We start from the raw sequence: 14,901 nt of genomic DNA, 5'->3' as shown, positions 1-14,901 counted from the left end.
AGCTCTCAAAGCTCCGACCTTGGTCAGAATGAATACGAGTTGGGACACCAAACCGGAAAAACCATTTGGTCAGCAAGACCCGAGCCACAGTTACTGCCTGCTGATCCCGGGTTGGGACCGCCACAGTGTACTTGCTGAACACATCAGTCATTACCAACACGTTCTCCAACCCGTTCCGCGAGGGTTCCAGCAACGTAAAGTCGATGGCGACGATCTCGTTTGGCCGAGACGCCAGAACATGACCCATAAAACTATGGGGCACTGACCCCGAATCCTTGGCAACCTGGCAACGTTCACATGTCTGGACCCACTGCTTGATGTCAACGGACATCCCTGGCCAGTAAGAGCGCTGTCGCACCAATTCAGTGGTGCGCTCGATACCTTGGTGACCATGGTTTTGGTGCAACTGGGTCAGGGTCTCCTCCTTAAGGACAGCAGGTAGGACAAGCTGGAGGTACTCCTCCCCCCCATCCGAACGGAAAGTCCGGCGGTACAATACACCCTCCTGCTCGACCAAGCGATCCCACTGTTTCAGGAGCGTCAAAGCCGAAGGGGGAAGTTGCTGCCTCTCCTCACGAGTAGGCTTAGCCCGCCTCCTCCAAAAGGGCAGAAAATGGTCACGCAAAAGAGAATCCGTCTCCTGCAAGGAACGGAGGTTCAATGGGGAGTGGCCCCGGAAGCAGACACCATCGACTGGGCTGCAGGCACCACTAGGGCTGGGTCTGAAGTTGGCTGGGAGAGCGATGGGAATGCAGTGCCAGGTAGCGCATGTTCAGCCAGGCTGGACCCTGACAGATACTGTCGGGAGAGAGCATCCGCGTTCTTATTGACGCGCCCAGAGCGATACTTGATCTCAAAATCAAAGGCAGCTAGCTGGGACACCCACCGCTGCTCTGTGGCCCCCAACTAAGCTGAATTAAGGTAGCTCAACGGGTTGTTGTCTGTGAAAACCACACATTTGTGCCCCAACAAATACTCCCGGAACTTTTCTCCCATTGCCCACTTAAGCGCAAGAAACTCTAATTTCATGGAACTGTAGTTATCCATGTTGCGCTCAGCGTGTCGAAGGCCTCTGCTGGCATATGCTATCGGCCGAACACCATGATCAGTCTCCTGCGAAAGGACGGCCCCCAGGCCATTGTGACTCGCATCAATCTCCAAGATGAACGGCTGTGAAAAGTCTGCATAGGCCAACACTGGGGCCGAAACCAACTTAGCCTTTAAGGCCTCAAAGCCTTGTTCACACTGGGGCGTCCATGAAGAGCTCAGATCCCGCCCAGAGCCTCGCTTGGACCGGGCACCTGCAAGTTCTGCCGCTAGCTTATGCAGGGGGCTCGCCAGCTTAGCGAACCCCTCCACAAACCGCCTGTAATAGCTGGCAAACCCCAAGAAAGAGCGCAGCTCTGGCAATTGGCGGGGACGCTGCCATTTTGCCACTGCCTCGATCTTGGCAGGGTCAGTGGAAACTCCTTGACTGGAGATGATGTGCCCCAGATAACGTACCTCCTTCTGGAAAAAGGCACATTTTTCAAGTTTGACCTTCAAGCCTTCCCTCTGCAGCCGACTAAGAACCACCTCCAGTCGCTGCAGGTGTTGTGAGACTGAAGAAGAGAATACAATAATGTCATCTAAATACAAGAGCAGGGATTGGCACTGTTGATCCCCAAACATCCTTTGCATCAGTCTTTGAAAGGTGCCTGGAGCGTTGGACAAGCCGAATGGCATACGGTTCCACTCAAAGAGACCAAAGGGTGTGCAAAAGGCCGTCTTGGGCTTGTCCTGCTCTGCAACAGGGACCTGATTGTACCCACTTGCTAAGTCCAGGGTGGTGAACGAGCGAGCTCCCGCAAGGGCATCAAGGCTTTCCTCAATGCGAGGTAGAGGGAAGGCGTCCTTCCGTGTCTTGCTATTAAGCAGACGGTAGTCAACACACATACGTAGACTACCATCCTTTTCACGGACGAGGACAATGGGGGAAGCAAAGGGGCTATTGCTTTCCTGGATCACCTTGGCTTCAAGCAACTGATCAATGTGAGCCTTCACCTCCACATACTCAGAGGGAGGAATTTGTCGGTACCGCTGTCTCACTGGCGCATTATCAAGAAAGGGGATTTCATGAGAGATAAGGTTGGTACAACCCAAATCACCATCATGGGCGGAGAAAACAGCACGATATTTTTGCAGCAGAGCCTGCACCTCCATCTGCTCTCGCTTTCCTAAAGCAGACAGGTCCACGGCTTCTACCCCGCCCGGGGCCACACCAGCAGCTGCCTGGGAAGAAACTGAGGCTGTAGTGGGCTTCACCTCGGTTACACCGGCCGGCAAGCTGACGACCTGGGCACTACTTAAAGCGCCAAGGCCAGTACGTAGATAGAGGAGGACGTCAGTCGTCCCCACATTGACCACTGGGACGTAAGCTGTACCACGGGTAACCCGAACAAGACAAGGGGAAGCCAGCAGCCCCGCTGGCAGGCTGGACTCTGGTTCAAACAGCACGGTCTGACCATCCAGTTGCTTCGGACAAGTGGTTGCCACAAGTTCCATTACTCCGCCAGATATGCGTGTGGCCCGTCTGCCTCGGACCCTGGCGGAACCAGTGATGTTCCTCTGAGGTTCCGAGGCGGCCCGATGGCACCGTTGCAGGGCTTCAAGGACTGGACCTGGGGCTTGAACCACTGAGGGAGAGTTAAAAAGAGCAGGACCATACACTGCAAAGAGTTCCCGATAACATCGATGGATGATGTTGCTCCCCAAGATCCCAGGGGCAGCAGAGGCAGCATCAGGAGGGTCTCTCACCACCAAGATGCCACAACCAGGGACCACCTTCCCACACAATGTCACAGGCAGCTCCAAGTAACCGATGTAAGGAATACAAAGCCCATTGGCTGCCCGCAACTGCAGCCAATTACAAGACCGAAGGCGCTCTTGGCCCCAGGGCGCGAAATGTTCTACAAAGAACCTCTCAGGGATCGTGGACACCATGGACCCACTGTCCAACAAGCATGGGACAGTGACCCCACCCATTAAAACATCAATATGTGGACAGGGCGCCATTATTCGATCGATAAGATCTGGTTGTGAGCCTCCAACCTCCCCATCTGAGCTTTGGCTCCCCAGCTCAGCGGGCTTCAGTTTTCCGGCTGGAATGCGGAGCGGGAAAACCCAGCCACATTAGAAGATCAGCCAGTGGCAGAGCCAGAACGGGGACGAGAGGGAACCCGCTTCCCGTCACATTCGCTGGCATAATGGCCTTGCTGTTGACACCTTCGGCAAATCAAAGGCCCGTTGCGAAGAGGCCGAGGGGGAAAAGGACGGGTCTGCAAAGAAGCCATGGTCTGGGCAAGCTGGTCAAGCTGTTCCTGTTGACGCTTCAAGAGTCCCTTCACCTCACTCAACTCTGAGTCATGGGGCGAGACAAGAGGGGCGGGGCGAGAACTACCCTGTACTCCGTACTGTAGGCCGTAGGCCGAAGGAAGGGAGTGGCTACGTTCCCTAGCAGCCCTTGGGGACCCCTCCCTCTCCCATCTAATGGCCTCTCCACGTACATCAAGCAGAGAAGAAGTAGGGCAGCGGCGAACCAACTGCTTCAATTCCCTGCGAAGGGCACCATCAAGCACGTGCTCCACGAACTGATCGCGAAGGAGAAGTTCTGCGTTAGGCAGGGCATCAGGTGCTGACTGCTTGACACGCTCCATGAGGGCCATCAGAGCCAAGGAAAACTCAAGTAATGTCTCCCCTTCCTGCTGCTTCCTGGAAAAGAAAGTTTGCTGTAAGGTTACATATGACCGAACGCAGCCATAAAGCTCAGTCAAGATAGCCAAAACCTTGGCTGGATCCTCTCTTTCCACACGGGGGCGATACTTAATCTCCTCTCTGGCCTCCCCTTCCAGATGGTCAACGAGGAAGAAGGCCTGATTGCGAACCGACAGGTGGCGGGCACGCATACATGCCTGTAGCTCCTCTTTCCACTCAACTATACCTATACCTGTCTTACCATTAAACATGGGACATCTACGGTCTCTAGGTATAACAATCAGCCGTTCAGTGACCGTGGCGCTGGCCCCTGCAGCTGGAGGATTATCACCTGAAGTGATAGGAGTGGGGTCAGCTCTGCTGGAACTGGCCTGGGAAGCGTCCCTCGCCCAAGACAGCTGCTCATTATCTGCTTTAAGCTGTGCCACTAGTTCTCTGAGCTGCTGCAGCTCCTCCTCCATAGCAAACCACAGAGACCACACGCACAACCCTCGAAATGGAGACCGGATGTTACTAACTGGCCAAAAAAAATGCTGCCGCTCCGCCTCCACCGCTACCTCCACACACCACCACAAACTCTAACACAACACCACAATAACCAAAGAAAGGGAAAAGCGCACAATAGTAACAACAAACAAACAAAAAAAAAAAAGGAAGTCACGTCTCTGTCCTCTAACAGTGCATCCTGCCGGCAACGCCAATTGTGGCCGAAGGGAGGGAGTGAGAAGAGTCGAGAATAGCCAGGCAACGCCACCTGGGGAATTGCACCCCAGGAAATACAATAACCACTCTTACTTTAGAAGAGCACACAGGTTCGTTACACCAATATGTTTAAAGAGGACGAGAGACGGACTTCCACATACAATAAGTTTTATTAATTCAAATAATTGAATAGGTCTAAAAGAACACAAAGATGTCACAAATGCACGGCCTGAGTGTCAAAATAATAAAGCACTGTAAATTGTGGTAAAAGCATACACAAATGGCAGGAACAGGGCTAAGGCTTAGCTTGGCGGACAGACTAAAGCAAAGCAACCAACAAAATAAACCCACTACTAACCACCACGTGCCACACCAAATTCAGGGAAGTGAGAGGGGAACCACCACCGGGGGGAGTCTGCCGCACGCTACACCCGCTCCTGTCCTGGAAAAGAAGAAAACAAAATTATAATACCACGTGTGATGGGACACTCAGGCAGATGGATTGTACAGTTAAAACAGAATGATACTACACCACGCACACTCACACCCAACAGACAAAGAAATAAACCTAATAACTAATTAAATGATAGAGACCAAATACGAATCTATAAGAAAACAAAGTAACACGATAATAATGAACAAAAAGAAACTTAACACCAAAAACTCAGCTGTGAGCAGGGACCAGGAATAATATTCCCTTTCAATAAGCATACGAACACAACAGCTGAATATTAAACTAAATAAACCACAAAAGAAAATATTTAACCCAAACGAATAAACCCAAATAAACGAAGACAGAAAGGAATTAATCAAATCAATAAGAGTTGTGGTGGGATGGAAAACCCGGAGCTGCGTGGGCACACGGCAGAATTACTGTGTCCCTTTAACCCACATGTAGATCACGCAGCAGCAGAAGAAGACGGCGGAGACGAAGCGACCGCACCAGGGCTGGGGGGCCGTGGACAGCCGTCCTTCACGATGCCCAGCTGGTAGTCCGCGTCACCGAGCCGTGGCAGCGCAGCCCCACACCGAGCGCAGGGGGAAGAGGAGAGACAAACTGTGGCCTCAGCAGCTACAGCAGGACAGAGAGCAGGACAAATTCAACACGAGGACAATAAGCCAGCAGACGTCTGTAACAAAAGAGCCAGCTTACCCGAGCGAAGAGAGCTTAACCCCTGGCCCAAAACACCTCCACGGTTTCCTGGTGAGGGCAGAGAGCAGACTCCACACTCCTCAACCTCCTCACAAAACGGCACCAATCAACACGGCCGACAACGCTGTGGAGCCACAAAATCACCGCAGCTGTAACACCATGATGCACAATAAAATCAGTCTATAAGTATAGCAACACTCGCCTACCGTACAAATCCCGCTCGGGGCAAACAACCGGAGCACGCCAGCAAGCCCTCTCTCAGTGAACGCCAGGCAATAGTGTGCGCACCCGCGAAAGCGCGACTAATGACAGGTGGCACCGCTGCGCAATCAGGCACAGGTGGTATTGATTGAGTGGAGGTGGAGCAGCACTCAACCTGCCACATTCCACCCCCCCTCTCTGCGTCGTCGCCCCGACGACGAACTACTAGTTAAGCACACCACAGCTAGGACCAAGGCCTAAACAGGACAGACTGGGCGTTTACCACCGGCAGTGCAGGTTCAAGTACCCTATTACCCCTGATGCCAGCAGGCTGGGGAAGACGATGAACGTTGGAATGTTGACCGGCGGTGGAACGGCCAGTTCGACGCCAAGCTAACGGAGAGGGTCTGGACTGACCACTAGAAGGAGCGGCAACCGGACTTTAGCCTGGGTCAGGCTGAGCGTCTACTGGGGTCGTCACAGCAAGCCCCGTAGAGCGGGGTTGGACTGGTGCCTCGGCGGCCGAAGGTGCAGAAGTTTCACGGGCCAGCAGCCATAGCTCACCATCTTCAGATGAATCAGAGGAGCCCAGGAGCGCTGCTGAAGCGGGTGGAGACAACGCCCTAGGAGAGTGAGCACCGGACACGACCTGGGCCTTCAGCATGTCTCGGTGCACTTGCCGAGCCCTATGCAACTCCTCTACAGGGGCAATGGTGTAAACCGCTCCGTCTCCGGATGGGGCTCTCAGCACCTGGTAAGTCACTGGGCTCCACTTGTCATGGAGCTTGTGTCGACCCCTAACACCAAGGTCTCGGAGGTAAACCAGCTGGCCCACCTGCAGAGGGGCCTCCCGAACGTGCCGATCGTGCCGCTCTTTGCGTCGACCTGCAGCAGCCAACAACCGCTCACGAGCATTCTCAAATGCCACCTTGAGCCTTGCCTGATGCTCAGTCATCCAGTCCTGTACTTCCCCCGGCTCTGGGTCCCGGACCCGGCCCAAAAGAAAGTCCACGGGGAGCCGAGGCTCTCGACCAAACATCAAAAAGAAAGGTGACTCTCCTGTACTTTGATGTGGCGTAGTGTTATAACAAAACAACACTTGCGGGAGACAGGAAACCCAATCCCGCTTCCGGGAGGCCGGCAATGTCCGCAAGAGGTCATGGAGAGTTCGATTAAATCGCTCACACTGCCCGTTGCCGGCTGGGTGGTAAGGAGTTGTTCGCGATTTGTCTACCTCGTACAAGCGACAGAGCTGTTGGATCAAGGAGCTCTCAAAGCTCCGACCTTGGTCAGAATGAATACGAGTTGGGACACCAAACCGGAAAAACCATTTGGTCAGCAAGACCCGAGCCACAGTTACTGCCTGCTGATCCCGGGTTGGGACCGCCACAGTGTACTTGCTGAACACATCAGTCATTACCAACACGTTCTCCAACCCGTTCCGCGAGGGTTCCAGCAACGTAAAGTCGATGGCGACGATCTCGTTTGGCCGAGACGCCAGAACATGACCCATAAAACTATGGGGCACTGACCCCGAATCCTTGGCAACCTGGCAACGTTCACATGTCTGGACCCACTGCTTGATGTCAACGGACATCCCTGGCCAGTAAGAGCGCTGTCGCACCAATTCAGTGGTGCGCTCGATACCTTGGTGACCATGGTTTTGGTGCAACTGGGTCAGGGTCTCCTCCTTAAGGACAGCAGGTAGGACAAGCTGGAGGTACTCCTCCCCCCCATCCGAACGGAAAGTCCGGCGGTACAATACACCCTCCTGCTCGACCAAGCGATCCCACTGTTTCAGGAGCGTCAAAGCCGAAGGGGGAAGTTGCTGCCTCTCCTCACGAGTAGGCTTAGCCCGCCTCCTCCAAAAGGGCAGAAAATGGTCACGCAAAAGAGAATCCGTCTCCTGCAAGGAACGGAGGTTCAATGGGGAGTGGCCCCGGAAGCAGACACCATCGACTGGGCTGCAGGCACCACTAGGGTTGGGTCTGAAGTTGGCTGGGAGAGCGATGGGAATGCAGTGCCAGGTAGCGCATGTTCAGCCAGGCTGGACCCTGACAGATACTGTCGGGAGAGAGCATCCGCGTTCTTATTGACGCGCCCAGAGCGATACTTGATCTCAAAATCAAAGGCAGCTAGCTGGGACGCCCACCGCTGCTCTGTGGCCCCCAACTAAGCTGAATTAAGGTAGCTCAACGGGTTGTTGTCTGTGAAAACCAAATTTGTGCCCCAACAAATACTCCCGGAACTTTTCTCCCATTGCCCACTTAAGCGCAAGAAACTCTAATTTCATGGAACTGTAGTTATCCATGTTGCGCTCAGCGTGTCGAAGGCCTCTGCTGGCATATGCTATCGGCCGAACACCATGATCAGTCTCCTGCGAAAGGACGGCCCCCAGGCCATTGTGACTCGCATCAATCTCCAAGATGAACGGCTGTGAAAAGTCTGCATAGGCCAACACTGGGGCCGAAACCAACTTAGCCTTTAAGGCCTCAAAGCCTTGTTCACACTGGGGCGTCCATGAAGAGCTCAGATCCCGCCCAGAGACTCGCTTGGACCGGGCACCTGCAAGTTCTGCCGCTAGCTTATGCAGGGGGCTCGCCAGCTTAGCGAACCCCACAAACCGCCTGTAATAGCTGGCAAACCCCAAGAAAGAGCGCAGCTCTGGCAATTGGCGGGGACGCTGCCATTTTGCCACTGCCTCGATCTTGGCAGGGTCAGTGGAAACTCCTTGACTGGAGATGATGTGCCCCAGATAACGTACCTCCTTCTGGAAAAAGGCACATTTTTCAAGTTTGACCTTCAAGCCTTCCCTCTGCAGCCGACTAAGAACCACCTCCAGTCGCTGCAGGTGTTGTGAGACTGAAGAAGAGAATACAATAATGTCATCTAAATACAAGAGCAGGGATTGGCACTGTTGATCCCCAAACATCCTTTGCATCAGTCTTTGAAAGGTGCCTGGAGCGTTGGACAAGCCGAATGGCATACGGTTCCACTCAAAGAGAGCAAAGGGTGTGCAAAAGGCCGTCTTGGGCTTGTCCTGCTCTGCAACAGGGACCTGATTGTACCCACTTGCTAAGTCCAGGGTGGTGAACGAGCGAGCTCCCGCAAGGGCATCAAGGCTTTCCTCAATGCGAGGTAGAGGGAAGGCGTCCTTCCGTGTCTTGCTATTAAGCAGACGGTAGTCAACACACATACGTACCATCCTTTTCACGGACGAGGACAATGGGGGAAGCAAAGGGGCTATTGCTTTCCTGGATCACCTTGGCTTCAAGCAACTGATCAATGTGAGCCTTCACCTCCTCATACTCAGAGGGAGGAATTTGTCGGTACCGCTGTCTCACTGGCGCATTATCAAGCAAGGGGATTTCATGAGAGATAAGGTTGGTACAACCCAAATCACCATCATGGGCGGAGAAAACAGCACGATATTTTTGCAGCAGAGCCTGCACCTCCATCTGCTCTCGCTCTCCTAAAGCAGACAGGTCCACGGCTTCTACCCCGCCCGGGGCCACACCAGCAGCTGCCTGGGAAGAAACTGAGGCTGTAGTGGGCTTCACCTCGGTTACACCGGCCGGCAAGCTGACGACCTGGGCACTACTTAAAGCGCCAAGGCCAGTACGTAGATAGAGGAGGACGTCAGTCGTCCCCACATTGACCACTGGGACGTAAGCTGTACCACGGGTAACCCGAACAAGACAAGGGGAAGCCAGCAGCCCCGCTGGCAGGCTGGACTCTGGTTCAAACAGCACGGTCTGACCATCCAGTTGCTTCGGACAAGTGGTTGCCACAAGTTCCATTACTCCGCCAGATATGCGTGTGGCCCGTCTGCCTCGGACCCTGGCGGAACCAGTGATGTTCCTCTGAGGTTCCGAGGCGGCCCGATGGCACCGTTGCAGGGCTTCAAGGACTGGACCTGGGGCTTGAACCACTGAGGGAGAGTTAAAAAGAGCAGGACCATACACTGCAAAGAGTTCCCGATAACATCGATGGATGATGTTGCTCCCCAAGATCCCAGGGGCAGCAGAGGCAGCATCAGGAGGGTCTCTCACCACCAAGATGCCACAACCAGGGACCACCTTCCCACACAATGTCACAGGCAGCTCCAAGTAACCGATGTAAGGAATACAAAGCCCATTGGCTGCCCGCAACTGCAGCCAATTACAAGACCGAAGGCGCTCTTGGCCCCAGGGCGCGAAATGTTCTACAAAGAACCTCTCAGGGATCGTGGACACCATGGACCCACTGTCCAACAAGCATGGGACAGTGACCCCACCCATTAAAACATCAATATGTGGACAGGGCGCCATTATTCGATCGATAAGATCTGGTTGTGAGCCTCCAACCTCCCCATCTGAGCTTTGGCTCCCCAGCTCAGCGGGCTTCAGTTTTCCGGCTGGAATGCGGAGCGGGAAAACCCAGCCACATTAGAAGATCAGCCAGTGGCAGAGCCAGAACGGGGACGAGAGGGAACCCGCTTCCCGTCACATTCGCTGGCATAATGGCCTTGCTGTTGACACCTTCGGCAAATCAAAGGCCCGTTGCGAAGAGGCCGAGGGGGAAAAGGACGGGTCTGCAAAGAAGCCATGGTCTGGGCAAGCTGGTCAAGCTGTTCCTGTTGACGCTTCAAGAGTCCCTTCACCTCACTCAACTCTGAGTCATGGGGCGAGACAAGAGGGGCGGGGCGAGAACTACCCTGTACTCCGTACTGTAGGCCGTAGGCCGAAGGAAGGGAGTGGCTACGTTCCCTAGCAGCCCTTGGGGACCCCTCCCTCTCCCATCTAATGGCCTCTCCACGTACATCAAGCAGAGAAGAAGTAGGGCAGCGGCGAACCAACTGCTTCAATTCCCTGCGAAGGGCACCATCAAGCACGTGCTCCACGAACTGATCGCGAAGGAGAAGTTCTGCGTTAGGCAGGGCATCAGGTGCTGACTGCTTGACACGCTCCATGAGGGCCATCAGAGCCAAGGAAAACTCAAGTAATGTCTCCCCTTCCTGCTGCTTCCTGGAAAAGAAAGTTTGCTGTAAGGTTACATATGACCGAACGCAGCCATAAAGCTAAGTCAAGATAGCCAAAACCTTGGCTGGATCCTCTCTTTCCACACGGGGGCGATACTTAATCTCCTCTCTGGCCTCCCCTTCCAGATGGTCAACGAGGAAGAAGGCCTGATTGCGAACCGACAGGTGGCGGGCACGCATACATGCCTGTAGCTCCTCTTTCCACTCAACTATACCTATACCTGTCCTACCATTAAACATGGGACATCTACGGTCTCTAGGTATAACAATCAGCCGTTCAGTGACCGTGGCGCTGGCCCCTGCAGCTGGAGGATTATCACCTGAAGTGATAGGAGTGCGGTCAGCTCTGCTGGAACTGGCCTGGGAAGCGTCCCTCGCCCAAGACAGCTGCTCATTATCTGCTTTAAGCTGTGCCACTAGTTCTCTGAGCTGCTGCAGCTCCTCCTCCATAGCAAACCACAGAGACCACACGCACACACATGTGCATCGGTGCAAAAACATCATGTTTTGTTGTCTCCTGTCACTGTACCTCTGAATAGGGATTTAACGTAAGTAAAACTTTCCTTCACACCATGATGTTAAACTTTACGCCAGTCCGCGGATCACCTGCGTGCTGAACCGTGCGATCCCACCGCTAGATGGTAAGTGGGTTTTATTTATTTACTTTTTTCCCACATTGTTAATAAGGAAGTAGAAATGTCCATCTTCATTGTTTAAAAAAAGACGAAACAAACGGCCGACTTTGTCAGATTGCCGCTCCACTGTTTCCTCGTATACAGGATGTGCAAGTTTCACTTTTAATGACTTCTAACACATTAGCCACGTTAGCTTTAGCCTTATTAGGTTATAATGTTTCACAATGCTTTTAGCTAGTTGTTGAGTTTGCCTGCAGAGAAGCCAAACACAAGCTTTTTCAGTTCTACTGTTGAGAGATGAGACATCGAGCTTCAGATATGTCCCTGAAGGATTAGGTCAGATAAAACTTTGATTATTGGGAAGATGCTGAAGAAAGAGAAACTGAGAAGTGAAAAGGGGGAAACAACAACAAATGACTGTATATATAGATGGACTCCACCTCCTCACGTTGTACAAAAATGAAGCCAAAACCCCCCCAGAGAACACAAGAAGCTGTTCTGCTGCAGACTGAGCTCCTCTGAGGGATCTTTGCCGTTTTTTTCTGGTAAGTTAGATGTGTTATTCTGGTAGCATGAGGGGCTGTACTTTGTGTATTTTGGCTTCTTTTTTTTTTTTTTTTTACAACAAGAGGAGGGGGAGACAAGTCGTCCATCTTTATAAACAGTCATTGATTGTGTCCAAGATCTGCTGATAATGCCAGGTAATGTATATACAACTCTTTCACAGTGTATAAAGAGGAAAAACTCTTTATGAGCCAGCGTGCATCGCATGTGCAAAGTACTATTACAATTTCTGTGAGACCAGGTTGGTGCAAACGAACCCTTGCCTTACCCTGGGACCATGATTAAACGTGCATCTCTTCCTGTGTCAGAGAGACATCTCTGTCAACATGGAGCTCTGTCAGTTTGCACCCGCAGACACACCCAGTAACTTCTCCTCTGCATCAGCTGCTGTTTTCACACATTTCTTTGGCTACATTTTCACACATTTGATCTTTGTGTTACTTTTGTTCTTAATCTGCAATGACTGTGACCTGATACAGTATGTAGTTAGTTACAGTAAAATGACTTGATATATTAGTCCAATTGTTGCTCAGCCAACATTTTTAGTAGCATCCATCCATCCATTATCCTCCGCTTATCCGGTGCCGGGTCGCATTGGTAGTAGCATATATTGCTTATTATTCAATATTAATACGTCAGTGAGAACCTTCTTTCATGCAAATTAATGGTGTAAAGAGGAAGGAAGTCAGACAACTTCTACAGCTTGACTTCTGCCTTCTGATGATCACAAAGGAGCATTTTCTGTGAAGAGAACATCCTCTCCCTGTTGTAAGTAGAATTATCCATTGATATGACTGATATGTATTTGCAAAGGTTCTTTACCGTCCCTGCTGATGTGTTTTATTCTCTCTGAAGTCACACAGGGATGAGAGGAGCAGCTATGAGTTTAAAAGCAGCAGCAGCAAGTGGGTTGGTTATCGTCCTTCTCGTTTTGCCAGGTACTGTACATCCTCATTTACATTGTAAGACATTTATTAAGCTTATTCAGAACAGGCTTCATATGCTTTTAAACATTTTATAAAAGAACAGACTTCCTAAATGTGCACTTTTCTGGATTTAATGTGAGATATGACGTTAAATGATACAAACCATTTAAAGCATATTCACTTGTGTATTTACAGATTGTTCTGTATCCTCATGTTTCAAAGTCTTTAGATGTGTTTCATGTTTTCACACATGAAACATCTGTTTGCATCCTGTTACATGAACTTTTGGGAGGTTTGGAGTATTGCACATGATGAGTAGTTCTGTAAGGCTGGAGCTGTCAGTGGTACATCTGAAGGATTCAGTAACTTAAGAGTTAAGTTACGGAAGTCTGTATTTCCTTAATGAGAAGAAGGGGAACCAACTTTGCCAGTGCATCAAGTTACTTACTGACGTCTGTGAGAGCCTGACCGATACTGGACTTGTGTTCATTGTAGGTATTATATGTTATAATTAAAAGAATAACATTCAAAATCTGAAAAGTTATTGTCACATTTGCATGACATACAAAATTCAGATAAAATAGAGTTTCTGTAGCAGCTTTAATAGCACTAAAATAAATGATCAAATTAAATAGAAGTGAGTATAACACTAAAACACACATAATGAACCCACCTTTCCCACCTTCACACAGTGCTGCTGAAGATAAAAGTCACTAAACACAGACCAGCTCATTTGACAGACTGATGCTGTTAATAATAGTCATAAAAGGCTAAATAAGCAGGATTTTCCATATTAAATATTCCCTCTTAAAGCAATTCTTACCTTTCTGGCATGTCCCTCAGCACTTAGTTAAAATTTGAACAAGAACAACTCCGCCTCCCTTCAAAGTCCCACCCTCTTCCCCATGCCTGACCTCTGACGCTCCCCTCCCTCCCTCCCTCCTCCTCCATGCATCCCTGACGTGTGCGGTGAGAGAAGTAGCGCGAGTGAAACGGGTCAATGGAGTCAGAGTCAGAGTCAGAGGCACAGGTAAGTGAAAACTAACCAACAGTAATTAAATAATATTAAATTCTGCATGTGGTATAAAATAAAATTCCCTCCCTCGTAACGTTTAGTTACCTTTTGTAGTCTGACGAACTACCAACGTTACTATCGTAATTATAGCATTTCATCGCCTGTTTGTTTACAGTCAAATGCGTCGTTTTTCGGCAGAATTAATATTTTCTTGCTGTCATAACGTCTTACCTTGCCTGAATTGTCCCGGTAACGTTTGTCATAAAATTAGGAGCAGTTGAAGCAGTTTTGTTTACAGGTTAACTTTGTTGAGAACCTGTTTTGTCAGCTAACGGTAGCTAACTTTAGCCCTCGTTCAGACGTTTAGCTTCAACATTTTTTTCTTTTAACTTTATGTTATATAGTCACAAAGTAAAAGGCTCTTTCTTTTTTTAAATTGTGGTGCTTCTTGGAGGAGAGTGTGGTTGGAGATCCCGACTACGTTCCGGATCTTCAGAGGCAGGGGCCGACAGCAGCAGCCTACAGCAGGAACCAGCACAGGAGGTCTAAGAGCCCCGAGAAGGGCAGGTCCTTCCAGGGGCTGCCAGGGTAGGAGCAGCAGGGCCGTGGGGTGATGCAGAGTGGGGAATCTGCTGAGGAGAGGCCCGGAACCACCAGACAAGGTGTTCTAGGATTAGGCAAACTAAAAGTACCTGTCCAGCAGAAACTCCGCGACCATCTCATCTCTTTTTAGCTCCGGATGTAGCTGCATTAGCCTCCTCCATTGCTGGAAAGCAGAGCCGATGTTGACTCCAGTCTTGCCTCTTGCCGCATCAAGCTCTTTCTTTAAGGCAGCTTTTTGTGAAATAGTCTTCTTTGTCCTGATAATTTTCTCTGTGGGGGCAGCTGATGATGGAAGTGGCGGCTCGCCTTGGTCAGTCATTGTCAGTTCT

This window comes from Semicossyphus pulcher, unplaced genomic scaffold (genome assembly GCF_022749685.1).
Source record: "Semicossyphus pulcher isolate SPU_LCO1_2020_fin unplaced genomic scaffold, fSemPul1.0.p SCAF_17, whole genome shotgun sequence".
NCBI lineage: Eukaryota > Metazoa > Chordata > Actinopteri > Labriformes > Labridae > Semicossyphus > Semicossyphus pulcher.
This window is presented reverse-complemented; position numbering follows the sequence as displayed.